This window comes from Myotis lucifugus, unplaced genomic scaffold, assembly GCF_000147115.1.
Source record: "Myotis lucifugus unplaced genomic scaffold, Myoluc2.0 scaffold_241, whole genome shotgun sequence".
In the NCBI taxonomy this organism is placed as follows: domain Eukaryota; kingdom Metazoa; phylum Chordata; class Mammalia; order Chiroptera; family Vespertilionidae; genus Myotis; species Myotis lucifugus.
In genome coordinates this window covers 1,469,061-1,496,588 of record NW_005871289.1, presented here as the reverse complement: position 1 = coordinate 1,496,588, position 27,528 = coordinate 1,469,061, and positions in this window count along the sequence as shown.

Here is a 27,528-nt window from a genome sequence, read left to right as displayed (position 1 = left end):
TTCCTTCATATATATTCATTCATTCAACAATATGCTGTTTTTCACAAGGACAGCTTTTAACTCCCTTTAAAATATGAGAACATAGACTTAGCTACCAACCCTATCAAAACATGGAAGAATTTGTTTAAGAAAATCAGTGTTTAATAATCACTGCATTTGAGTGATTTTTCTCTTTATCTTTCCTCCTCTTCCCCCAGCCCAAACTTCAGTGTGGAGGAAAACCTCTTCTCTCCATGGCCCCAACTCAGCTCCCATCTCCATAAACCTGCTTTTTGCATCCAGGAAATCAGACTGGAAAAAGAAGTCTAGAGAAAAGACATATGAGAAAGAATGGATGACTGATGATTGATTATGTTCCCCATAAAAACTCAAAGGGTAAATGTATTCAATCCCGTAAACATCTAGCAAGGGCCTAGTAGACGCACTGCTATGCCATGTGGTAGTTTAGAAAGAGCTGAGTTCTAGACCCCGTTCCAATAATAACTGGCTTCCTGACACTGGCCAGCTCCATGGCCTCTCTGGGCCTCATCCTCCATAAAGGGGGACTGGAATAGAATGACCCCTCCAGCACGAACATTTTATAATAATGCTGATGAGCACTGGGAAAGAAACTGAAAACTAGCTCCTGTAAAAATGGAACAGCTTTGCCATTTCTGTTCTTCATTTGACCACAATTACTTAATTATTTAGAACATATTTCCATGTTGAGATGTAATTACAGAATTTTTTCTCTCTCTCCCCATTTTTTTTTCTTCTTTTTTTGGTGCTGTTGTTGCCATTTGAATCCAACTTGTTTTGTTCATTTCCTCGGGTGGAAACTTTTAGTGATGACTGCATTTTTATGAGTGTCTTTAAAAGAGAGATTTAGATGCAGTCCCTCTGCCGCGGTATGGAGTTCCATGAAATTTACAGAGAAAAAAATAACTAGTCACTTCGAATCTAGGTCAAACAAAATTTTAATATCTAAAGAATTCAATCAGAACGCTGGAGCCTACATTACTGTTTTAAGATACCAGATTTGGCAAGTATTCTATTTTGTTATGAGGGACCCTACCCATCTCAAGGCTAATGTGGTACATATTAGCATGCAGGACCTCAGGAGATCTCATTTTGGTTTAAACTTAACCCTATGTATCCTGTTAGATACAGAATCCCCGCTTCATATCAGGTTTACTTCTCTAGTCTAGGGTCATTCAAGAAAGTATTAAATGGTTCAACACATTCCAAGAGTAAGTAGGACATTATCTCATTAATTCAGACTTCACTGATTTGGAATTCATTCACCTTGAGCTTACAGAGACAAATCTAAGTGAATCAGTAATATAAATGACATTCAAGGAACTTTTAATATTCTTAAAAAGACATTGTTTTAAGTGCATTTAAAAATGATCTTTTGCCTTAAAAAGTTGTTAAATATGAAGGATCCCAAGTTAATCTCCAAAGCTGACATTGGCAAAATATATGTTTAGCCATTATTTGTGACATCATTTATAATTGAAACGATTTTTTAAAAACATTTTACAATTCTAGCTTTTTCCTTGCTGGGTGTGCTGGGGCCATGACTTAATAGAAATTAGTAATATTGCTGCTCCATAATAGACCATGTCGGAAAATATGATGAGTTTGATTGCTGTGTGAATTTGCTTTATGTGACTCACCCCAGGGTAATGATGAAAGCATTTGTGGTGGCAAGAATATTTGAGGTGAGTTTGGGGAAACACAGAAGGAAAGCCTGTCATCAAAGAATTGATCCAATCATCTGATTATGAGGCAAGCAAAGCCCAAATTTGCCTGAGGTTCCTCAGATTAGCAATATGTGGAGCAAGGCTTAGAAAGCACAGCTCTTGATTCTTGGTTCAGGCTACTTCCCTGCCCTGGTCTTTACCTTGTGAAAGGAGCCGACATCACTCCAGGCCCATCTCACTCTTCCATACATGCTCTTAGGCTGATCCCGGGCCTTAATGTCAAGCAGCCACAAAATCACTTGTTTAAGGTGCACTGAGAACCAGCCTACAAAACTGTCCAATTTGCCTCCAAACCATGTACTAGTACTTAGCCTCTAGGGTTTGCTTTTATTCCAAGGCATCTGACTCAGTGTTAGACACATTTATTGGATTGGGGGGTCGGGGAGAGAAGTAGGGAATATATACTTATATATATCCTGTCACATTATTCAGCCTGACCCTTCTGGACATTTCTACCTTCTGCTCACTGGTAAACCAAGGATAAGTGGGTATTTTAAGAAAAATGTTCAGAGAGAAATCACCAAAGCAACGTGAAATTTCTTCAAGTTGAGCTGAGAGCCGCAGGCCACAGTAACCTGATTCCTGAAATGTTCACCACTGATCTTGGCAACTATTTTCTTTCTGGTTTGTGATTTTCAATAAGATCCCAAACAACCAAAGAAAGTAAGAAAAAAAGAAACAAGCAAAGAGAGAAAAGTCTCTAACCTTCCAAAACCAGCCATTTGTCATAGTCATTCACACAACGACCTCAAGGGAGGTCACTGCTACTTAAGAATTGGCAACGGCGCTGTGGTGAGCACCAAAAGGCATTTTTGGCCAAACAAACCAATTAGCCAATGATCATATCCACTTCCTTGCTTCTTCCTGAATTTCTTAAACATGTGTTTCTTGGAATCCATCTCTTCTGCCACATAGACCCAAATGACAAATCATCAACCCCAAAGAACCAGTGCTCCACAACTAACCACGAGCATGTGTTGCAACTGCCAGAGGCAGGAGGGAGTGATAAACCAGACTACCAAATTTGGTAAAAAAAAAAAAAAAAGAAAGAAAGAAAAGAGAAGAAGTAGCCTGTTTGTACTGGCTAATTGCAGTGATGACACTTACAATATTTGCAAAATGTTCTGAGGTCTGTTATGGTGAAAAGGAAGCTTGGTGAGAGGGAAGGTGTCATAAGGGCAGGCTGGCCAGCTGCAAGGGAAGCAGTAGCTTGATCAAGCTTTCACAGTCCTCACACTGGTCCTCTGCTTGGCAGGTCTAGCAGTTAGATTTAGCCTGCACGTGCCCAGAGATGAAAGGTCAATTTCTTTAGACCTGGTGTTTGATAATCAAACACATAGGAGGCTGAGGTATAAAGCAGAGGCTAGTCTATTTAAGTAACAATGGGGCTGACCCTCTTCTGGAGCTGGCATGGTCTCTCTCCTTGGCCCCTGTCTGGGATGCTTTTCCCCACACACCATCTCAAGAATCTGAAGGCAACTAGCCAGGAAACATTGACTCAACAAAGGCAGGAAGATGATCTTAAAGGATCTTTCCACACAACCAAAATGTCCCTCTGAACAGGCCTGGATGGCACCTGCAAATTTGTGTCTTTCTACAATCCCAAGCTGCTGGCTTCCCTTGTGTTTTCATTGTTTTCCTGAAGCTCCTGGAGCCTGTGAGTGGTGGAGCCACTGTCTGAGGCCATAGATGTTTCCTCCAAAGCCGATGCACTCAGCCACTTCCACATGTCTTCGGTGTCTTTTGATAATTTGGATTTCCTCCTTTCCTTCGGTCATTTATTTTGAGAACGTGAAGGGTGGGGCTATTGTTAACCATGACAGAGAAGGGAGGGAGAAGCGAGGAGGGAGGAGGGTCTGTGCACTTTTGGAGTGAACAACACACTGACTGGCTGCAGTGGTGGATGATGGAGAGGACAGAGCATCCTGGGAGCCAGCTTTTCTTAAAGTTTTTTTTTTTAGTTAAAACAACCACAAAAATAACAGCAACTGAAATCCACATTTTAGGTGCTCATCTTTCTAAAATGCTTTGATTTTCTACTTTAGTCACTGAAGTCTAATACACATAATTAAGCCTTTTTTAGATTACTGAATTTATCAAGGCCACAGAAAATTATAGATATAGCTACAGTTGGTATAAAAGACCATAAGAAAACTTGGGATTTTTCCCCCTGTCTCTTTTCCCTAATGTGAACCTGTTTTCTTATGATTCCTTTTTAAAGCTGAGCTGAGGTAAGATAAATTCTTGTTCTGTAAAGATTATGAGTAGCTAAGCTCTGTTTCATTAGAATTTTGCAAGCATTGTGATTTATAGAGCATGATCATTTATAGCTTGGGGGACTGTGGCGATCACACAATCCAGCCACCTCATTTTATAAATGAGAAAATGAAGGCTATGAAAAAAGTGACTTGCTTAAGGATGTTCAATCCATGAGAAGCAGAACCAATATGTAAATCATATCTCCTAACTCCAAATGGAATGATCTTTTCATCCAGTGGGAGTGAAGTTGACCAATGACCTAGAAAGTTGTCATCTTCTCATGCCTTTCTATCAAAACCTCAAGTGCAAATACCACCAGCTCAGAGGCATCAAAGACACCTTTCCATCACCGCTGTAAACCTCTCTTGTAGACTTAAGCGATGGATGACATTTCTGGGTCTCTCTTTAGAAGTGAGTTCAATGACAGCATAGAACAAGACATACGTTTAGTTATGGATCCTCGTCTATCCTGAGCACATCTTGAGACCTTCTACAGCAGTGGTTCTCAACCTTCCTCATGCCGCGACCCTTTAATACAGTTCCTCATGTGGTGGTGACCCCCAATTTCATGTTACAAATTGAACATAATTAAAGCATAGTGATTAATCACAAAAACAATATGTAATTATACATGTGTTTTCTGATGGTCTTAGGTGATCCCTGTGAAAGGGTAGTTCGACCCCCAAAGGGGTCGTGACCCACAGGTTGAGAACCGCTGTTCTACAGAGAGAATGGAGAGTAAAGGAGGGAAAGATCCAACAACTCCCAGTAGGTGGACTGCAGGAGTCATGCTGGGTGTGGGAGGGGAGACTGCTCAGCATAAGGCAAGTGAAAACTGGCTGCAGAGTCTCAGCTGAGAAGGCGCTGGGCTGCAAGGTCTGAGGCACCACATCCAAGAAAACTAGTGAGGGGTGAGAATATCAGAGGAGAAAAAGCCTGGAGAGACACCCAGAGACAATGGGGTGCAGGAAGTCGGAGCCTTCTGCTGGCTGCCATGGCTGGATCTGACAGGAAGTGGAGGCTGGGAGGGCACCTGGAGCCGGGAGGGCACTTTAGACATTGCAGATAAGAAGGGGCAAATGTCTAAATACTTTAAATTCCATGCCCAGGGCACATCCAGGTTATATGGGGCCTGAAGCTAGAACAATTAGCTTTGAAGAAAGAAAAATACAGTTATGTTACAACGATGAATTTTGTTGCAAATTATGTTACCAGTTTAAATTTTTATTTAGAATAAGAAAAGATATTACAGAAGTTAAAAAAAGCCATCAAATACCATAAACATCATAAAATTTAAAAATATCTATATTTTTATCAATTAATTTTGACACACCTTTATACTCTTGGGTTTTCCCTACATTATTGTCTTCCTATTCTTTTTGATGCATTTCTTCTTTAGTTGATGATTTTTAAGTATTATTTTCTATGTAGAGGGGGAAAGACAAGTCAGTCTTTCTTCTAGCACTGTAGGTCAAAATTTGTTTTTTGGTATTTTGGGATAACAGTTCTGACTAGGCATTGATTGGTGCCTATATTTCCACTTGCAAGTTTAGATATCTGATGAGAGGGAGAACTTTCCATAGCATAGCTTCTGGCTCCATACATTTACATCTTGCATCTCCTCCACTACTTTCACACTATCAGTGCCTCAGGACACAGTCAAGATGAGCGATAATGTTGATGCTACACCTTATGCCATGGTGTGGGCGAGTCTACCCAGTGGGCAGTTGGGGTATCCCTGCCATTTCTCCACCAGGAGGGTTTGTAGTAACTTAACCACACATGGGAATGTGGACAAGCCATGCTAATACACCCCAAGAAACCTGAATGCAATGGCCCTTTATGCACAGCCCCCAAATACCCAGGGCCTTTTCAGTGTCACCTGACAGGCAGGGGGGCGTTGGAGGGAAGGTGGGGAGAGAAGACATGTGTCCCAACTGACTGCATTAAAATAGCTTACTTTTGCAAAGTTTACAAATACATATGCACTAGGGCCTCTCCCATGCACGTGGGGGAGACGGCGGAGGGAGATCCTGAACTTAAGCCTCATCAGCTTCATAGTAAATCCAGGCCTTAAATCTGGAAATGCCAGACGTGCTGCTAAAGCCCATTCCCCCCGCAGGCTGGCTCACCTGGTGTCTGGGCTGAGGCGCTGATCTTTTGAGGTCTGTAGCCAGGGGTGGGGGGAGGTCCCAGATCATCCGAATCCACATGTGGCTGGATTTGGCTGATGAGTGGAGAGGAGTGTGAGGAACCAAGACTAGCAAATGTCTATATTCATGGGTTTATTAGCATTGGGGAGGAGGGAGGAGCCAGCATGTAGTGTGGGAAGTGAGAAGGGGCAGGGGGAAGGTTTGGAGTCTCTCTCTCACACACATACACACATGCACACACACACTTATGAACCATACACCAGCCAGTTCCAAATGTGAGTCTGGGCACCGTGGAGGCAGGCGCTGCAGTGTGAAGGTGGAGGAGGGGATTTCTAAAAGACTTGGTAAGTCATGGGGTACTCATGACTCATGCCAGGCCCCAGGTGACTGAAGTGTGTGACATGGAGCAGGGCAGCGGCCCTTTCACATGTGAACAGAGCACAGCATGGTTTGCCACCTGTGCTGACCACTCTTGGAGGAGACAGATCTGAACATGGACAGTGGCATTCCCGCAGGGGTGCAGCAGCAGGGTCCGGGTGGGGGCCTTCACTGGGAGCACCTAAGTGGGAGAAGGGAGCAGAGGATGCCACATGGGGACCACCACTGACACATGTGACACGCGACACGTGACACATCCTCCCGGGACTCCCACAATGACCCGCTGGGTGGAGAGGAGTGTGAGGCACCCAGAGCTCTGCAGAGGACTGGCCCTTGGGAGCAGATGGGGACAGAACCCAGTGAGGACTGTGTTGTTGCCATCAAATCCTGGGGAGATTCAAGTTCCATTTCATGGACATTAGTACCTCAGCCTGATTTATAAAAAGCAATATTATTATCTGATTTTGATAGTTGAGGAAAGCTATGGAGACCCTCCCTAGACCCCGTTAGAGGTGAGAGGGTCAGATTAGAATGAGATCCTCCTTATATATGTATTTCTTGATTACAATAAAATTCTCCTTATTTATGTATTTCTTGATTCATGAAATACTTATTGAGCTTGTACTCTGTGTCAGGCACTGCTGTGGGGTAAAGGAGAGAGTTCTTGATGATAGATGCCAAGGGAACTGGCAACGCTGAGTAAGTAATAACTCCATCTCACGGGAGCCGCTGTGCTTACCAGGGCTGGGAGGCAGCGCCATCTGAAGGTCAAGGCTCTGGACTCAGCAGGACTGACCAGGGTTTAATCTCACAGCCACCCTTTCCCAGCTGTGAGAGCCCAGGCACACCGCTTCACCTCCCTGAGCCCCCGGGGCTGTGGCCCCCACTTGTAGAATGGGCATGCTCCCCATCCTTGCCTCCAGGAGGAGCGTGAGGATAACATGTAGAATCCACAGAAGGGTTTAGCCCCATTCCTGGTGCACAGGAAAGGCGTGGCGAGTGTGAGCTATTCATAGCCTGTTCCTATTACTATTTTCTCATTGTCCCCACTGGAGAGTTGAACTGCAGCGCAGAGCTGTGAGCCAGACCAGCGCACACAGGACTGCAGGACAGAGAGCGTAGCCATCTGCAGGCAACGGCTGGAGACGGCGCTGTGGCCTCAGAAACATCAGCGCACGCTGACAGCAGCTGTGGGGGCCTGGCAGCTGGCCCTCTACAGTAGAACCGGCAACTGACAAATGCCATGAGGGAGATAGCGAGCTGCACGCAGGAACACGCAGATACACAGATGACACCTTCTGGGGATTCACAGGAAAATAGAGGAGGGGGCATTGGAAGGAAGGCTGAGATTCCTGTTGTCACAGGTGGGGCCAGAGCTGGAGAACTCAGCTGGGTTGCACTGCGTTTCTCCCCACCTCCCAGGCCGAAGGCTGGGGAACTGTGAGCTACAGCAGAAAGGCCTTCCTCTTATCAGGCCCAGGTAGAGAGGAGGCACTGACTGGGTTCTGAAGGATGAATAGGAGTTTTCTAGGTAGGACATCAATTTTGGAAACCACCACAGTCCTGTATGTGAAGAGGGGAGAAGTGAAAGGCAATAAAGTTGGAAAGTTAAATTGGAGCCACATTGTGAAAAGCTTCCCATGCCAAACTCTACTCAACCTTGTAGTTTGGGGGGCCCACGGGAGGTTTCTCAGCCAGCAGTTAAAAAGCCAAGAGAATAATCAGGTATGCATTTTATTAAAAGTTTCCTATGGCAGTGTGGAAAGTAGATTGCAGAGGTGGAGGATGGGGTGCGGGCAGGAACCAGAAAATGTCAAAGTTAACTACACCCAGGTGCCGAGCGCCGCCCCGTTGGCACGCGGGGACGGGCCTTGTCCTCTCTCTGCACATTGTCTCATCTCCTTTCTTGTCCGTGGCTTAGGCTGCTAATAGCTTTGCACAGTGAGCCTCCTGCAAGGAGCTCCTGGTTCCGCCGACTCTTCATCCCAAGGACACATGAGACACTAGAGTGGCGTCCAGCACAAGGCCCCTCCTGACACACCTGTGCTTTAGGGAATCGAGGAGCAGTGGAACGAAATAAGATAAAAGAACAGTTTATTTTGCGGACATCTTTCTAATAGCTGAGATGTCAACGTAAGTTAGACATGAGACCCAGGCTGTGTTTTTATGTGTAAAATGGTCTGCGACACGGAGAACAGCTCTGAGAACATGAAGAACTATTCCTTTATGCCCAGGTTAATTTTCTTTACCAACATGACTGGCCTCTTCAAAAAGAAACGAGAAGAGCCCTGGCTGGTTTGGCTCAGTGAATAGGGTGTCGGCCTGCGGGCTGAAGGGTCCCAAGTTTGATTTCTGTCAAGGGCACATGCTCGGATTGTAGGCTTGATCCCCAGTAGGGGGCATGCAGGAGGCAGCCAGTCAATGATTCTCTCTCATCACTGATGTTTCTATCTCTCTCTCCCTCTTCCTTCCTCTCTGAAATAAATTATATATATTAAAAAGATACAGGAAGAAACTATGACCTGCACTCTTTGCCTCTTGCTTTTTTATGTGGACAGGGTGTTTGAAGGATGAGGAGGAGCGGCGGGAAGGTGAATGAGTGGAAGCACAGATGCTGGGCTCCCCATCCCCTTGGCAGTCTAACATCCCCTCTCCTCTCCTCACTTCCCCAGGCCACATTCCTTCTTGCTTCCCCACCTTCCTTTCGCTCTCAGCCACATCCAAAATTCCCTCCTCCCCTGTCCCCCTCATCCCTTCCAGCCCTCCAGGTCTGAAGCACTCTCTGCATCATCCACTGTTCTCCCCCCATCGGCCAGTCTCCTCTGCCTCCTACTGCGCATCATATCCTCACAGGGACCCTGGCAGGAGGCTGTGCTGTCCGTTCTAGATGAGTGAGCTGGGGCCCAGCCAGCCAGAGCATCTTCTCCAAGGCCCGGCGCAAGCCCTGGACGCCGGGCAGTGTGATGCATGCTCTCCAGCTCTGTGACCCACAGGCCACCGCCTGCAGTGTCTGTAGTGCCTGTGATATTTTCTTATTGTTTGCTGTGTGTTGGGCTTTTTTATAAAAAAAATATTTTAATCACCTTTATTTATTTATTTTTTGTTTGTTTGTTTTTTGTTAATCCTCAACTGAGGATATTTTTCCATTGATTTTTAGGGAGAGTGGAAGAGAGAGGGAAAGATAGAGAGAAACATCGATGTGAGAGAAACACATCGATTGGTTGCCTCCTGCAGGAGCCCTGACCAGGGTCCGGACCAGGGAGGAACCTGCAACCGAGGTACATGCTCTTGCCCGGAATCGAACCTGGGACCCTTTGGTCCACAGGCTGATGCTCTACCCCCTGAGCCAAACCGGCTAGGGTGGGCTTTGCTCTTTAACTGAGATCGTTTAAGACAGGGGACCAACTAGTTGTGTCATTACTTCCCATAGCACCTGTTGCCATGCCGAGCCCAAAATACTTGGGGAGAGTGAGGCAAGGCAGGCCTTATCTGGCTCCTCAGCTCTCTTCTCATTTTGTTCCCATGAATTCAGCAGCAGAGGGAGGGCCAGTGGGGTTCCCGGATTCCAAAACCAGCCCTCCAGGTGGTACTGAGTGCACTGAAGTTGAGAAACACTATCCTAAGGCCTTTTCATGTATAAACAAACTCATTGCATTCCCAGTCCTACACTCTGAGGTTGGTAACTCCACTCTTAGCTGGGGAAACTGAGGACAGAGATGTTAGGCGATGTGCTCAACGCCACACAGCCAGTGTGGGAGAGAGCGCTGGACCTCAGGGATGTGGGAAACCTCGTGGTGGCATCTGCTTCATCCCTGGAAAAAAATGTCTGGAGACAAGAGGATGTGGGGCACAGAACAGGGCCACCTGGGACTTCGATGGGCTAGGAATATACCAGTTTTCCTGGAGGTCGTGTGGTGCTGTGAACAGTTACTGGCCCCAAGGCAGGGAAGAGCAATTTGACTTACGTTGGTCTGAAGAGGGTGCTATAGGAAAAACAACGTGCCTTTAAAATCCTCCTCTGCCAAGTCCTGCTTGTCCCATCCGAGCCTGAGCCTGACACAGTAATTTTCCAGCCTGCACTTCCCAGAGCCCAGTGACGAGGAGCTCAGAAGAAAGATGCCGCAGCCCTTGACCATGGAAGGATGGCATTGATCTTCGACAAGGGCCTCCTCTGTCCCATGGTTATGGAGTCACTCTGTGTGCAGGGAAATGGCTGAGGGTTCGCATCCAGGAAACACCCCCGCGAGGCTCCTCTGCCCAGCTGGGATTCTCCGTCTGGGGTCCCGGGAGGGAGCTGCGGACGGCCACCGGGAAAGGGTAGCGCATTCCTGTGGTTGATACCATGCAATTTTCTTTCAAAGGGTGCTTAAAGATTTCACTAGCTTTGGGGATTGGGGTAAGAGAAGACACAGGGAGATACGTAGACAAAAACAGACACAAAGACTGAATCAGGATGTGGAACTGACTGCGGTAAATTAAGCAGAGTTGGCATAAAGACCTTTGATCTTTCTTTTGTGCTGGTCCATCCCTGGCCTCTAGGTTTAGGGATGAGCAGTCCCCAAGCCACACTGTGTGGGGTGCTTTCCACGTATGAATTTGCTCAATCCTCGCCACCACCCACCAGGCAGATATTATTGTACCCACTTCGCAGAATGTTTAAGAGACAACCCTAGATTGCAAAATTCGATCTGTGTATCACCAACCCAACACTGTTATCTCAAAGGGTCTTGATTTTTTGTCGACAAAATGAGTATAACAATAACTGATACTTAAGAATTAATTTTTAAGTGCATCTTTCATTCTTTCCCCCATCCCAGTACCTCATTCTGCACACTCTTCTCAATTCTCATCTCATTGACCATGAATTTGTCAAGTTAGTTCAAGTGAGAATGTTCATTTATCTCTAAGGACAGAAATAGTGTTGCTTTTTAGGGTGCAAGTGCAAGTTTTCTGACCCCATCAAAACCCCACCAGTAATGACCATCCTTGTCTAAAGCATAAGGTCTCATATTGGTTCATCGAAGGAATACTTGCTCATTTCAAACTTTTCAAAATAAATCCTTAAGTTCAAAATGGTAGATTGGGCCTTCTTTACCTCTGCTCCCTCCCAAATCCCATTGGAATAACAGCATATACATGCAAAAGCGTAAACCTAAAGTGGCAGCAAACATGAAAGGGTCCCAGCAGCAATCCAGAACATTTCACAAAAGATGGGATTGTGCCCTGGCCGGTGTCGTTATGTGGTTAGAGCTTTGGCCCCCACATCAAAGGGTCTCGGGTTTGATTCCCAGTCAAGGGCATGTACCTGGGTAGCAGATCAAGAGCCGAGTCAAAAAAACCTACAGGAAGAGGACCAGCCTGAAGGCAGAGGTGCCCCTCGCAGCAAAGCCCTGGAGTCTCAAATCAGCGCCTCAGCTCCAAAGAGCAGGGCAGGCTGTGGGGTCATTAATTAAAGGCTTTTCTGAACTTTACAGCCACCAACTCTCCTCCACAGACAGCAACTGGCTGTAGTGGCCTTTGCCTGTGTGAAAACATGAGAATCTTTTCGGCCTTGGCTTCTGGAACATTCCCCCAAGTGGAGGGTGTTCAGTGATGCCAGTTTGATGCTACTTGGTTCTGCAGCATATAAGATGTTCATAATCACAATATTTTACATTCTGCATATTACTTTTCAGTTTTTCAAAACAACTTTCAGAAAAACTTGGAAGAGCTAGAATGTAAATCTCATACACCTTGAAAAGGTAAAGTGAATGCTACAGCCCAGAGAAGGGAGGTAGAGAGGGTGTGCTCTCAGGTGTGTTAGTCTTCTGGTTGCCCAGCAACAAGGCAGAAGTAGGTGCCCACCCTGTGTCAGGACTGTCCTGGGCCCGGGAGGCATCAGAAGACAAAGGGAGAGACAGTCTCACCTCTATGGTGCTCCTAGTTTAGTCTCAAATAAACAGACACTGCCTAACAGTTGATGAATAATGAGATAAGGGTTTAAGTCCATTATTTAAAACTATGGAAGTAGTCACAAGATTATTGAAGATAATAATGTTATGTACAAAACTCCATAGAAGGGGAGAGACAGTGTAAAGGTGCTAAAATCCCTGTCATAGCAGGAGGAGAATAGATAGAATTTAAATTGGAGAAATTCAAGAAACAGATGCATGGGGAATTAGTTTGTGGTGGGAACCACCAGAACTAAACACTGACATGGCCAAGGAGTTAAACCCGGGATATGGCCCCGGGGCTGCCTGGAGACACTTGCTCTCCAAGAGCCCTTGATACCTCTCAAGGGAGGGGGATGTTTTTGCTTATCTGCAAATAAAGAAATATAAATAAATAAATAAATAAATAAATAAATAAATAAATAAATAAATAAGATAATAATAAAAAACAACAACAATATCCCAAACCCTGGGAGAAATGTAAGGTAGACATCCTCATTCCCATTTTATACATTCCTCAGTCACAGCCTTGGGAATAGAAGGCAGGTCCCCTGACAGTCTCCAAATCCCCCCACTTCCCCAGGCTTCTCCTTGCACCTGCAGATGGACTAGGGTTGGAATCCTGGACTCGCCGAAGTGGACTTCGGGCAGCTGACTGTTCACTTCTGAACATAGGGAGACTGACCATCACCCCATGGGCTGTGGGGAGGGCACATGCTAATCACCTGGCACAGCCTGGCACAAAAATGTCAGCTTCCCTGAGTTATATTTCTTTTATAACCCACCCAACATTTGGAGCAATAACACTATTTGTCGATCATGTTTTCTCCTTCTTATTTTATGTGATTTATCACTAATTCTGACTAGTAAATCTGGCGATTGGTTCTCATGTGTGGGCTTGACAATCTACTGGTATATCAAAGGGCTTGTCATGACTGAGAGAGGTAGAGAATGTCAAGATTAAAACATCTGGCAGGAAGAGGTGATTCCATTGGCACATCTAGCCAGGGTTCCAAGGAGGTGAGTTTGTGGGGGTGTGATGAGAGGGGGTACTGGGAACACTTTTACCCTATGCCCCCAAATATCCCTTCCTCATTGACCACCCTGAGATGTCACCTTCAGAGTCACTCTTTTGAACCTTGGAGAATTTTGGATTTCTCTGGTCCCCTTTGAAATTACAAGTGCCTGGTCATGGCCACCTGGAAGGGGTGGCTGTCCAGCTGGGAGTACAATCTCTTGGGACTAAGACCACCGGGGAGGGCCTGGGAGAGAAAGAGGGCAAGAAGCAGATGGAGAAGAAAGAGGGAATGAAGCAGAGATGCATTGAAGGGCAAGGCACCGAGGACAATCCCACACGCCTGCCAGGATTCTTCTGTCCATTGCAACCGGGGAGAAGCAGCACTTCCTCCCAAAGTACTCTGGATAAATAGCATATGGCAGCTCACAGAATCAAGTACCAGATATGTGCTAGGTAGGCCTTGTGCTAAAGCTTCAAGGTATCAGCTCATTTAATTCCCACAGCACCCCCATCAGGGTGACGCTAAAGTATTATTCCCATTTTACAGATGGAGACATTGAGGCACGGAGAGACGAACTGTCATACCCAAGTGACACGGCTCTGTGACAGAGCCAGGAACCCAGGCAGCTTGACTTCAATGTCATATTCTGCACCATCACACAAGAAACAAATCCCCACCTGATAACTTCCCCCCCACCACACACACACACACAAACTTCTAGTTGTCAAGTTCTGCCTTTTAGTGCCAGTGAAACATAAGAACTTGTTTGCTGTGTGTAAGAGCGCTTATCTGATACCAACATAGTAGATGTATTCCCTGTCACTCCAGAGCACAGAGCTAGAACCGAAGAATGCAATTTACAGAAGGCAGACAGTAACTCAAACCAAGCAGTACGATAAGAAAAAGAGGGTTGCTCTGGTAGGTAATGAGCTCCCTGTCCGTGCAGGTGTTACAGACAGGGCAGTTGAAGGCCAGGGTGGTCTCTGCCCTGGAGACAAGGTTGGAAGAGCTGAGAATCAGAGCCCCTCCCCGCCCTGGCAGGCAAGTCCAGCACACCTCTCCAGCTCGGCCATGGAGAGCAGGCACTAACCGACAGGAGGTGCATGCTGACTAAGACCCGGCCCAGCCTCTCAAGAGTTTCCTGTGTGATTCTCGGATTTTCTAATATCATCGTCACAGAGATTCTGGGAGGAATTTAATAAAAAACAGTGAGGGTTCATTTCTTTCATCTCCTAAAGGTAAATCCGTCTGACCTACCCAATCACTTTTCTTTTCTCTGTCTGCTTCCGGAGAGCCCTATAGGGATTCAGGCTTATTTAAAAAAAAAAAAAAAGTAGAATATGTTCTGTGTCTTTGCCTCCGCAGAGGAAATGCTCTGTGTTACTGTAAATAATAATTTGCAGGTCAGTGAAGGTTGTTAAATGTCCTGATGCTTTTTCTCACTTCCCTCCAGACTCTCGTAATTACTACTGCTCTGAACCCAGCGGGCAGAGATGCATATTTCTCTGCCCAGGAAATGACAGCAGTGTGTTGCCCTCTCCTCACTGCGGTGAAAGCCTGCATGTCTGTGTATTGGGCTTGTCCTGAACCCATATCAAAGCCACTCATGTCTCTGCCTGAAAATAGCCACGCGGGAGCTCAGCAAGTTGTTGCTCGACAGACCTAAGGCTGCGGGTTGTGGCACCTGGGTTCTAAAGCTGCTGCTAGTTGCATGGCCTCAGAACAGTCACAGACCCTCCTGGGCATCTGCTTCTTCATCCATAAAGCTGAGAACACAATACTTACCTTGACTAATAAATATCATTGCCTTGAGAATTCATACTTTTTTTAAAAAATACGTTTTTATTGATTTTTAGAGAGAGGGGAAAGGAGAGGGAGAGAGATATAGAAACATGGATGAGAGAAACATCAACCGGCTACCTCCTGCATGCCCCCTATTGGGGATCAAGCCTGCAACACAGGCAAGTACCCTGACCAGAAATGGAACAGGTGACCTATCAGTTCATGCGTCAACACTCAACCATTGAGCCACACTGGCCGGGCAAGAATTTTTGCTTTTATTTAAAAACTTCATTCTAAATATTTATGGATCATTGCTAAGGGTCAGCTACTATTATAGTCCCTGGGAGTTAGGGCACTTATATACAAAACAGGCAAAAGTCTCTCTATCCCTGGGCCCTCACTGGGGGAAGCAGATAAATAAGTGAATACACCAAACATACAGAATTTCTAGAGGCGGTAAGGACTTTGGTAGAAAGTAAAGCAGGAAAGTGGAATGGGGAGGGCTAAGGAGTGATCAGACAGGGCATCTCTAACAGGGTGCTGTTCAGACTTAGACCCAAAGGAGGTAAGGACTGAAGCCCAGAGAACATTTAGGGGAAGAGCATTCCAGCTGGTGGGAATAGCATGTGCAAAGGTTCTGAGCAAGGGTGAGCCCACATTGTCACAGGCCAGCAAGGCCAGGGCAGCTGGTGGAGAGCAGCTAGGAGAAGGTCCCAGGGAAGCAGGACTAGACAGGGCAGGGCCTTGCAAGGCCTTTGACTGACTCTGAGTGAGATGGTAGCCTCTAGGAGGATTTCAGAAGAGTGACATAAGCTGCCTTGAGTTTCAAAAGGATCTCCAGCTGTTGTGTTGAGAGAGGAGAATCAAATAAAATAATGTTTCCCAAGGTGTTTTGAAAAGCACAAAATGAAAATGAATTACACTAAAAAGTCAGTTCTCCAGGCCCCTCTGGGAACATGTTGTTCTGAACACCTCAGGTGATGGATTGATTATGACCAAATTTTCATTGTCACGTTCCCCATTGAAAGGTGGAACTTATGTCCCCCCTCCCCCCTTGAATCTTGTTGGTCTTGCAAGGACTTATCCAATAAGACAATATGTGGTGGGTGGTGACCAGCTATTTAAAGGACAGGAAGTGCAGGAGGAGAGCACAGGGCTCAGGGCTCCCCCTCTGGAGCCAGTATTCTCCCACTGGCTTCTGCTCACAATTCTCTATTGTGATCTCTGGGTCTCCAGTGAGGCCAGGGAACCCAAGAAACACCTGTGCAAGAGAAATGATGCAGCACTGGGGAAGCAAGTGTCTCAGATGCACCACTTACCAACCATATGATATTGGGCAAGTTGCTTAGGGTTTCTGAGCCTAATTTATTTAGGATAATAGGTTCCACTATCCAGGACTGTTATGAAAAACTAGAGGCCAGGTGCACAAAATTCGTGCATGGGGGGTTCCCCTCAGCCCAGCCTGTACCCTCTCCAATCCGGGACACCTCGGGGGATGTCCAACTGCCTGGGATTGGGCCTAAACTGGCAGTTGGTCATCCTTTTCACAATCCAGGACCGCTGGCTCCTAACCGCTCACCTGCCTGCCTGCCTGATTGCCCCTAACTGCCTCCCCTGCCAGCCTGATCACCCTAAACCGCCTCTGTCTGCCAGCCTGATTGCCCCTCACTGCCCCCCCTGCCAGCCTGGTTGCCCCACGCAGCCTGCTGTTCAGTCGTTGCATAAGGGCGTCCCGACCAATTTGCTTGCATATTACCCTTTTATTAGTATAGATAAGTAAGAGAATACACATTGAGTACCTAGCATTGTATATGGCACTCAGTTATGACTCATTTAATGATCATTTCTTTTTTTCCCCATAGATTTAGCCCTAACAGAATGTGGGACTCCTCCTAGGGCTGGATTAAGGCCTTTCTCCCTATGAATTTATCTACTTGATTGGAATGTTCCACCTCTAGACCCTGCCCATTTGGAACAGGATCACAAAGGTAGGAGACGGTCCAGGGAAGAGGTCTATTAAGATGTGTTTAGTTGGTGGGAGGGGCTGTGTAGGGATCCCAGCCAGAACAAAAACCAAGTTTTGCTGAGTCCTGTTTATAGGAACCTCTGTGGGCAAGGGCCTCCCTGGGGATGGGAAAGAATAATAGTTTGCCAGAAAGTGAATGTTTGAAGAAGGGACACAACCCTAGAAGCCAGCAGAGATGTAAATGCCTTGAATCTTATACCCTCCACCCCCATCAGTTCCCTGAGGACTGTGAGGCCCCAATACTTGTTTTGGAAAATTTTTAGTCAGTGCTCAGAGGAAAGAGAAAAAAAAGAAGTCCAGTAAATCAATGACAGATTTTTCTTCCCATCAGTTGGTTTAAAGCATTGAGCCAATGTCAACCGATCTAGAATTTCTAAATGGTAAATAAGAAATTGAATGGTAAGATTTTTATCGGAGCCACTTCATGAAAGCCACTATTCAGAGTCCTGGTTTATCACACTCCTCACGTTGTCTGAGCTTAGGTATGGGGATTACACCTCATGCCAGACCAGGAAATTCAGTGGGAAAGTTTTCAACTCTACCTGGCTCAGGCCACGGTGCTTGGATATGGCATTTCTATGGGATCTTCTTGTTTCTCTCGAACAGATTTCTTGTACCCTGAACTAAACATCCAGAATCAGCCAGACCAAGGAAGGACACTATGAGACATTGAATAACCTCATTGTTGAAGATTAAACAGTCCATCAACATGCCTAGCACTGTACCAGGTACTGTGGAGGATAACAATAATAAAAACAACAATAGTCATGACAGTTATTAATACACTGAGCTAACCACTTTTACTATCTTATATCTGATTCTTCTAAAAATGGGCAAAATGATTATTACCTCTGTCTTATACACATATAAAGTCAGACTTAAAGAAGTTGAGTAAGTTGCTCAAAATTGCACAACTAGTGAGAATAAAGAACTATATGATATGTTTCTTGTTCCCAAAGAGTTTTAAGAAACACCATCTCTCATCAACGCATCCAGGAATGTTCTCTTGCTTCTAGCCATACATTGACATTCATTCAGCCAATGAACACATATAAAGCACTGCTCCTATATGTGAATCTGAAAATACAGCACTGGTAATAGAGAGAAAATCTATACAACAATTATTTATTCCACTTTGTGGAACATAATGCAAGATCAGAGAGAAAGACAGTGAGGACCAAAGAAGCCAGGGAACATTTCACAGAGAGACTAAAACTTGAATTAGGTCTTAGAAGATAAAAATAAATATGCAAAGGGATTTTCTAGTTGGGGGAACAGGGTAGGCAGAGGCATTGAGGCAGGAATAAGTGTGACAGGAGAAAACTTGTTGGAAGGAAGTGGAGGTCAGTCTTAGGTGGAAGAATGAAACGAAAGCCACCCCAACAGGATTGTGCAGGGGGACAGCATTAGTCTGGATATTCAATTGGACTATTACAAATGATAATGCCAATGCTTCAAATTTCCTCATTCGTAAAAGGTTTGAAAATGTTTTTAAAAGTCAAAGATGAGTGAAAAAGAAACCTCAGCCAGCCAACACTACTTTGTGTTAATACTTGAATACTGTGGCAGAAGACATCTACCAAATGATGGGGTGATTAAGAAAGTTTTTCTGCCCCTCTTTGTGGGTGGAAACTGTGAACTAATCTCTGTCCTCAGAAGATGTGTGTGTGTGTGTGTGTGTGTGTGTGTGTGTGTGTGTGTTTGTATGTGTGTTCCAACAATTACTCCAGAAAACTGGAAAAGTAAGAAAGTGTTATGACCCCTTACCTTGATGTGGAAAGCTCTACAGAGACCAGAGTTATTGTGCCCACATTCCCAGTGGATTAGTGCGAAGGTCTTGGATGTCAAAGACTACTGTAGAATGCTCCACTGTCCCATTTTCCCCTGAATAACCTCCCAAAATTACAGATTATTCTAGATGTAATGACTCTGATTTAGGGGATGCTGGATAGATCCCATGGTGAGAGAAACTCCTGGTGAGAGAATGGCCCTTCTCAAAATATAGAACTTCTACAATGAAAGTGGGGAAAAGGAGGTACTCTTCCAAAGAGTCAGAGACCCAAGAACATAGGGAGGTGTGATTTAAATATATTTTTTAATTGATTTTATATAGAGAGGAAGGGAGAGGGATAGAGAGTTAGAAACACCTATGAGAGAGAAACGTCAATCAGCTGCCTCCTGCACACCTCCTACTGGGGATGTGCCCGCAACCAAGGTACATGCCCTTGACCGGAATCGAACCTGGGACCCTTCAGTCTGCAGGCCGACGCTCTATCCACTGAGCCAAACCTGTTAGGGCAGGGGAGGTGCGATTTAGAACTGGTAACACTTTCAAGGGACCCATCCTAAGTTGGAGGAAGTGAAGATTTAGTTTTAAGTTGTTTTCTTTTGTGGCAGAGCCTGTTAGCTGTCCTTATGCCCCCTTCTATTGTACCAAATCGTGTCTGGGAAGTAACGACACAGTCAGAGGCTTCATTTCATAACTCGCCTTACATCTAAGCAGGGCCCCGTGGAATGTCATGTGGAGTCTTGGAGCCTGCTGACTGCCCCAGGCATGGAAAGACATTCCTTCAAACCCCTTTTTGCTTCTTCATAGGGAATCTATTGCAGATAGTCTTTCAATCATCAGGATAATAATAAGACACTATAATGAATAACACAGTCCAGAATGTTTGTCCACATGTATGGTGTGTCTATGGGACTTACTATAGTCCCCATTTTAGAAATGAGAAAACTGACATAGCCAATGGACACAGACAATAGTGTGGTGAAGGCCTGGGGTGGGGTAAGGGCTGGGAGAAGGGGAGCCAAGGGAGATAAATTGGGGGACATCTGTAATACTGTCAATGAATTTTTAAAAAGAAATGAGGGAACTGAGATTCCTGTCTTATCAAAATCTGATACGTGTTGGAGCCATACTTGGGGCTCACACACAGCTGAATGGAAGCTGTGTAAGAGAGCCGGTGGGTTGTTCCCACTGACATTGCTTTGCTCCTCGCCACTGCCGCTCCCATGGTACTCATACTCAGCTTCGCTACCTTCAGCTTATTCCCACTGATACCATTCTCCCATAGTCACACCCCAAAAGGCAAAAGACCAAGGATACATTCCTGGTGCCTCCGATTTAATTTTGAGTCTCAAATTGGAATGGTAATTGGAAATGTAGAGAACAGTGCAACCTGAAGTCAGAAGGTTCTGACAGTTGGCTAAATCCCTAAATACAGGAGGCTTGGCTCAGGTGAGTTGTCCAGTTCTAGAAAATGAAGCCACAAACACCATTTCTTAGCCATTATCCAGGGATATTCCATTGCCTCTAGCCATACATCATAGTCAGTCAATAAAAATGTTTAGAGCAGTGTTTCTCAAGCTTTTTTTCATTATGACTCTCTTAAGGGGATTTTAAGGGCATTTTTCACCCAATATCCCCATGTAAATTTAATGCCACAGATGGACTGTATATCTATGTATGTAGTATGGCCCTTTGAAGGGCTATAAACCATTTATAAGATTCTTTCTCATGCCCCCTCTTCTAAGAATCACTTTTGCACCTTGGGGCATTGTCAGCTCTGTTGAGAAATGCATGGTTAGAGCACTGAAGTGTGAAAGATATAAAAATTCTGGTAAGGGGAAAAATACCTGATCCCTGCCCTCAAAAGCTTACAGTCCAACACGAGGTAGGCTTTGTCTTGCATCACCAACAATCCTAGAAAAGGAGAGAAACCAGAGGCACTAGGTTGACTTCTATCTAAACCGCCAAAGATGACTTTAAGAATCTTCTCAGCCCAGGAGTTTCGTAGCATTAGATCAGGTTTCAGTTCTGAGCCATCATCAGTGGGGGCTCTACATACAAGAAAACTGGCAAAGACCTGTGGTCTGTGTGGAAATATGGTTGGGAGGCATTCACCACACATTTATGGCACAGAGAATATTTTTTTCTTAAAAAAACTGTTTATAATGAAACACAAGACAGAATGGAACAAATTCCTCCAAAAAAATTAAAAAATGGCTTTTTTCAATCACTTCTATTGAAAAACCATTCAGTGGGGTTTAAACAGCCAACCCTCCTCAAGATAATGTTTCACTTTCTTTAACAAGGGAAAGAATTTGAAGCTGAAAAGCCAACTGCTACTTCATTACTTTAATGGAAATCCCCTTGAATTCTATGATCTACTCAATCATAGGCTCATAGGTTGAGTCACACAAAGGTAACAAACCCTGGGAAAGGGTCTGAATGTCATAGTCATTCCATTTCACTTTAGCACCTTAGAACATGTTATTTTAATGTTTCTGGTGGGGTAGGGGAGAAAATTAAACACGTGTCATGCTCCTTCATTCAGCAAATATTTATTAAGTGCTGCTATGTGCCAGGCGCCACGTTAGGAGTTTTAGAAAAAGAAGTCCTTTAGGGAATGAAGGGGTACTTCCCTAATATCCATAGCCTGGCTGGGCTGTACTTTATATATGGGAGGTTCGAAATGCATTATTGGAAAATTATTACATGGGGAGCAGGAGACCTTGCTAGATCCACCTCTGGGTCTGGCTGTGGGAACCTCTGTCAGGTGCCTGATGTCTCTGAGACTTGATTTCCCCATCTGTGAACATCAGGGGGTTATGCTAAATAGTGGTTCTCAACTACCGCTCTCACGTGGGGAGCTTCAAGGATATAGTGACACTCGAGTCCTATCCAGGACCCACAGTCTCCATTAAAAGAAAGGTAGTTATTCATTCCTATCACATTCACATAACTATTTTTTAATTTTTATTTTGAACAAATTATATACTGACAGGAAGCAGCTAAAATGTACAGAGGAGTCCCTGTACCCTTTACCAAATTCCTCCATTTCACCAACCTAGAGTGCAGTAGGGCAGAATATCTTCCCTCCCATTTGTTTATGTGAGGAAATAGGAAATAGGGTGACCAGCTGTCCTGGTTTTCTCAGAACTCCTGGAACATAAGACATGAACATGAAGTTTTAAAACCGGGACAGTCCCAGGCAAACCCAGATTTTTAGGTCACCCTAAAAATTTCCATATAAAACTAGGATGTATCCCCACTGCTCCTTTTCGCCTCTTCTAGAACTGGCTACCGATGCCCCGCTATGCTCTCTGGCTGCTTTGCACCTCCTCTGTTTGTGGGATCTCACTCCTACTAATTGCATCTGTCTTTCCTCCCAGGCTTCTGTTTGAAAATTATCCCCGCACATTTTCCCGAGTCTCCCTTTGGCTATCAACATTTATATTTTCTCAATTCACGCCCCTGGTCTCAGCAAGATGTTGGGAGAAAAGCCTTTCATTCCAGTGCAGTGGAAAGAGCCCTGGACCAGAGGCTGGAGGCCAGGGTTCTCGTCCCTCTCCTGCCACCAGCTGGCTGAGTGACTTTATGCAAATCATCTTCCACCTCTGGACCCCTTACTCTGAAAATAAGGGGATTGGTCTAGAATAGGCCTCCTCATCCTACTGACACTACTAACATATGGGGCTGGTTATTCTTTGTTGTGGGGCAGTGGTATGTATCATATTGTAGGATGCCTGGCCTCTACCCTTTAGATTTCAGGAGCATCCCTAAGCTGTGACAACCAAACATGTCTCTGGACATTACCCAATGTCCCCTAGGCTGGGAGGTGGGGGGTGGGGAATCACCCCTGGTTGAGGACTAGTCTAAAATATTTACTCCACTTCCAGTTCTGAAAGCATTTAATAGAAATTAACCCCCAAACAGATTGAGTGATTAATAGTTTCCCTTCAAACTCCCAAAATATTTGCATTTTCAACGTATTATCTATTTGGAAAAAAAAAGTCTAGAAAACATCATCACCAAAATATTAAAAGAAGCTCTCTTTATATTGTAGTGGTAGAAGTTTGATTTTTTCTTCTTTTTTTCTTTTTCTCTCTTCCTTTCCCCTCCTCTTCTCCCTCTTCCTCCTCCTCTTCCACCTCTTCCTCTTTTTTTTTCTGCTCTTTGTTCTTTTGGTTTAATATCAATATGTTTGATCATGTATTGCCTGAGTTATTAAGGAAAAGACTGGATGTTCTTCAATCCAAATTAAATTCATCAGTAAATTTTCAAGCCAGTACTAGGGAACATGAATTTAAACAGGAGAGATTTCACTAGAAACTGCAATCTCACTAACTCATATTATTTTGAGTTATTAGGCCTTTTCATATGGTTGCATTTACTTTGAAATTTTTATGGTGTACTTACCCGAATTAGATTGTTTTGGCAAATAAGCAGGAGTTTTCCAAATATTTTTTCACACCAAAAGCAGCCCTCCACTTCAGGGTATGTCAGCTGGAATTAACAAAACCTCATCAACTCTCACCTTTGGAGCTACAGTCACCAAAAGCCATCACCCTCTGGGCCTGTCTGGCTGAGGGAGAGTTGTAGAAAATGAACTGCTTTGAAAAATCTAAAACACTCTGAAAAGCTTATGGATTACCTACTCTGTGCAAATGTGCTAAAATTTGATTGAATCATGTGAAATTGTTCATAGCTGACTACTTCTGACCTGCAAAAAGTGCAATTCCATATGGTTTTACTCTAATGATATTCATTAACTGTCCATCAATGAAGAATCATACCCATCAACCCTGGTCCTCCCATCAGGTGCCTTGATAAAGGAAGTGGGTGCAGGTAAACATTTTTGCTCAAGAGAGAAGGGGGTAGAGTTCAGGCTTGAAGGGAGAAAGCATAGGAACCCTGGCCTCTAAATGAGTAGTGGGGGATCATGGGGTGATGGTTACCCTACAGCTGACTTGATCCATGGTGTTATCACAAGGAAAGGCTGATATATGGCTCTTTCCTATACAGCGTGTAAGCTCCTTGAGGGCAAAAACCATGCATCTGCTACTATACACCTCTGTATGTTTCACTCTGTGCTTTTCACACTGCATTACACACAGCAAGGACCCAATCATCACGGTTGCATGGTTACATGTCTAGGAACATCAAAATCACTTTCCATGATTCATTTTGACCTTCGTTCATTCATGGATTTCTTCATCCAAAGTGTTTTTATTATCTAGTATTTTTTTGGGGGGAAGCTAGATAATGTGGTTGTTTCAATAACTTTGTCCAAGCTCTCAAGATATTTCTAGCCTATGCAAATCAGGCCTAAGCATGTGGTTTCAACACTAGAATCCAAGTGCAATGTGGTTCCATGCAAATGGCTTCATCACTGAAAAAAGTGAGAGAGGGGAACTCCCTTGAAGCTACGTTCTGGTCCCTCATCTCTCTGACAAAAGACAGTACTCAGCTAAAGTGAAGGAAAAAGTCTACTGGGAAGAACAAAATATGCTATTAATGACTAACTTCATTAATGAGTAAATCTTCTCATGCTCAGCAACTTACTTTTGGATTCTGGAAAAAAACAACAACAACCATGTGTTTGTCCTTATTGTCAAAAATACACATTATTAGCAAATGCTGCAAAATAGTCCAATATGCCACTGTCAGGTTGAAGCAATGGGGGGGGGGGAGTGCTAATTCTAAATTATTTTGATTATTTTGAGGGTTCTTTTCCCTTTTCTAGCCGTTATGATTTATGAGCAGAACATTTGGATCGGGCCTTCCCATTGGTGGAAAGCCAATTAGATTCATTCCAAACGATTAGAGCTACTAGCTCTGACTTGAGGTCAGTAGCATAAATAAATCATTACTCACGGGGAGGCTGTTCTTCCATTTTCTATAAGAATTTCAACAAAATCCTCAAAGTCTGAAAACCTCAGATGTTTTGATCATTTCCCTGTTTTGCCCTGACATTTGCATCACTAATAGCTTTTTCCAACATGGCTTTGACAGGCGTTAAATGACTGCCAGAAATTGGGCAGGAGCCTTCATAGCACGCACAACCACATATCAGTGTCCTGTGGTCCTGCTCCCTGGAACTTGCTGACTCTCTTGGTTACCATGATGGAAAAACCTGTAACTTCAGCTTAGGTCACTATCTCTTCCCTAGAGAACCCAGTATGACATGTCTTGTTTTGCTAAATTTTCCTTTAGTCATCCAAGATCTCCAGAAGACAAAGAAGACTGCTGGAGGATGGAAGGAACTTCAGTACAGGGCAAAGGTCAACAGGGGTCAGAGGACTAGAGTTCACATCCCAGTTTTCTGCCTCCTGCTGAGTCAGGAGACAGTCACACCTTTTATTTACAAATTGCAGAGGCTAACTTAGCTAACCCTGAAGTTACTACTGTAAGTTTTGTTCTCTGCAATTCATGGCCATTATGGTAAAAACTAGTGGCTCGGTGCATGAAATTTGTACACAAGGGTGGGGGTTCCTTCAGCCCAGCCTGCACCCTCTCCAATTAGGGACCCCTTGGGGGATGTCCAACTGCCAGTTTAGGCCCTAACTGCCTCTGCCTGCCTGATCTCCCCCCCAACTGCCCTCTCTGCCTCGGCCCCCACCACCATGGCTTTATCCAGAAAGAAGTTGGACGTCCGGAGGATGGCCAGTTGACCCAATCTAATTAGCACATTACCCTTTTATTAGTATAGATGTGCCTCCTTTCTTCTATTCTTCCTTCTTCCTCCCTCTCCCTCTCCCCCTCCCCCTCCCTCTCCCTCTCCCCCTCCCCCTCCCCCTCCCTCTCCTTTTCCTTTTCCCTCTCCCTCTCCCTCCCTCTTCCATTGGGCTTGCTCAAGACTGGCAAATGCTTCCCAGCAGCCAAAATAGAAGTCATTACCAGAAGCACCGCAGCTAAACAGAGGGAAATGTTTAGGTAAGCACCATAATGGGCATGGAAATAAAGAGACCACAATTCAAAGCATAAGTCATCGCAGATGAGCATGCACATGTTTGGGGCTAGGTTGATGAGAAATGAACGGACGATGCTGTGCTGGCGAATCCCCGGGCTCGTGTTTGCCTAGTGCCAGGAGTGATTGATTTCCTGGTAAACAGTTTTGCTCAAGTAGGGCATCCAATTACTACAAACCTTGTTTGGTATAAAAACGAGCTGCATAGAAATATATTGCCTTAGCAAGGTTTAACTGGTTGTTAATCCAAACATGTGGCAGGGTCCAAATTCCAGGGCTCAAAATATCCTCTGGATTCTCAGCAGCATCCAGCGTCCAGAGGAGGCCATAATCATCACTCTCAACGAGGCGTGACTCGGGGGTAGCATATGGAAAGAGGACATTTCCAGAAAAACCATGGTATGGAAACCAAGCCCACGGAGGGCGGGGGTGAGGGTGGGGGGTGGGGAGACCAGGCCGCCCTGAGGGAGAAGTCATGTCCAGCTCCTTTGAAGTACGAGGTTGGGCTGCTTTGGGAAGATGAAAAAAAGGTTTTTAAATCCTCCTTTCCACACAAATCTCTTCACATCCAGCTCCGTTCCCTGGGATGTTTCATCACCTTAAGAAATATATTTAAAACAGACACAAGTAAGAGTATCTGTTTATAAGTAAAGCAAAGCTCCAGGCTTTTATTTTTGTAACAAAAAAACTTAATTGCCTCCTTCAATTTCTCTGGGTTTTGCCTCTCAGCATTCATAAGATGCAATTGTCATACTTCAACTATTTTGTTTTTAAGTTAAAAAAAGATATATTGAGAGAGAGAGAAAGAGAAAGAGAGAGAGAGAGAGAGAGAGAGAGAGAGAGAGAGAGAGAGAGGGAGAGAGGAATCTGGTCATCAAGAAAATTTAACTTCTGTGTTAAAAATATAATGTTTTGAAAAAATAAAGAGGAGATAAAGTTTAATACCCAAATATTCCCATTTCCTGCATCTCTTTTCTTTTCTTTTTTTTTTTTTAATTTATTTTCCCCCATTGACCTCCTCCACCCTGCTCTGCCCCCTCCCCAGCCCTTCCCCAGACTGTTGTCTGTCCATGGGCTATGCATATGTGCATAAAGTTCATTGGCTAATCCTTTACCGCTCCCTCCCCCTCTCCCTCCCTCTGAAATATGTCAGTCTGTTGCATGCTTCAATGTCTCTGGATCTTTTTTATTCATCAGTTTATTTTGTTCATTAGATTCCACATATGAGTGAGGTCATGTGATACTTGTCTTTCTCTGGCTGGCTTATTTCACTTAGCATAATACTCTCCAGGTCTCTCTATGCTGTCTCAAAGGGTAAGGGATCCCACTTCTCTTTTCCGTGGCCATTCCCACTGTGCTAATAGCTTTCAGTTGCATCTGTGGGGGCGGGGGGGTCCAGTGACCATGTATTGTGAGCACTGCAAATGCACCCTGGTGTCCTGTAGGATTTGTTTAAAATACTTTTCCTATTTCAAGGTGGCAA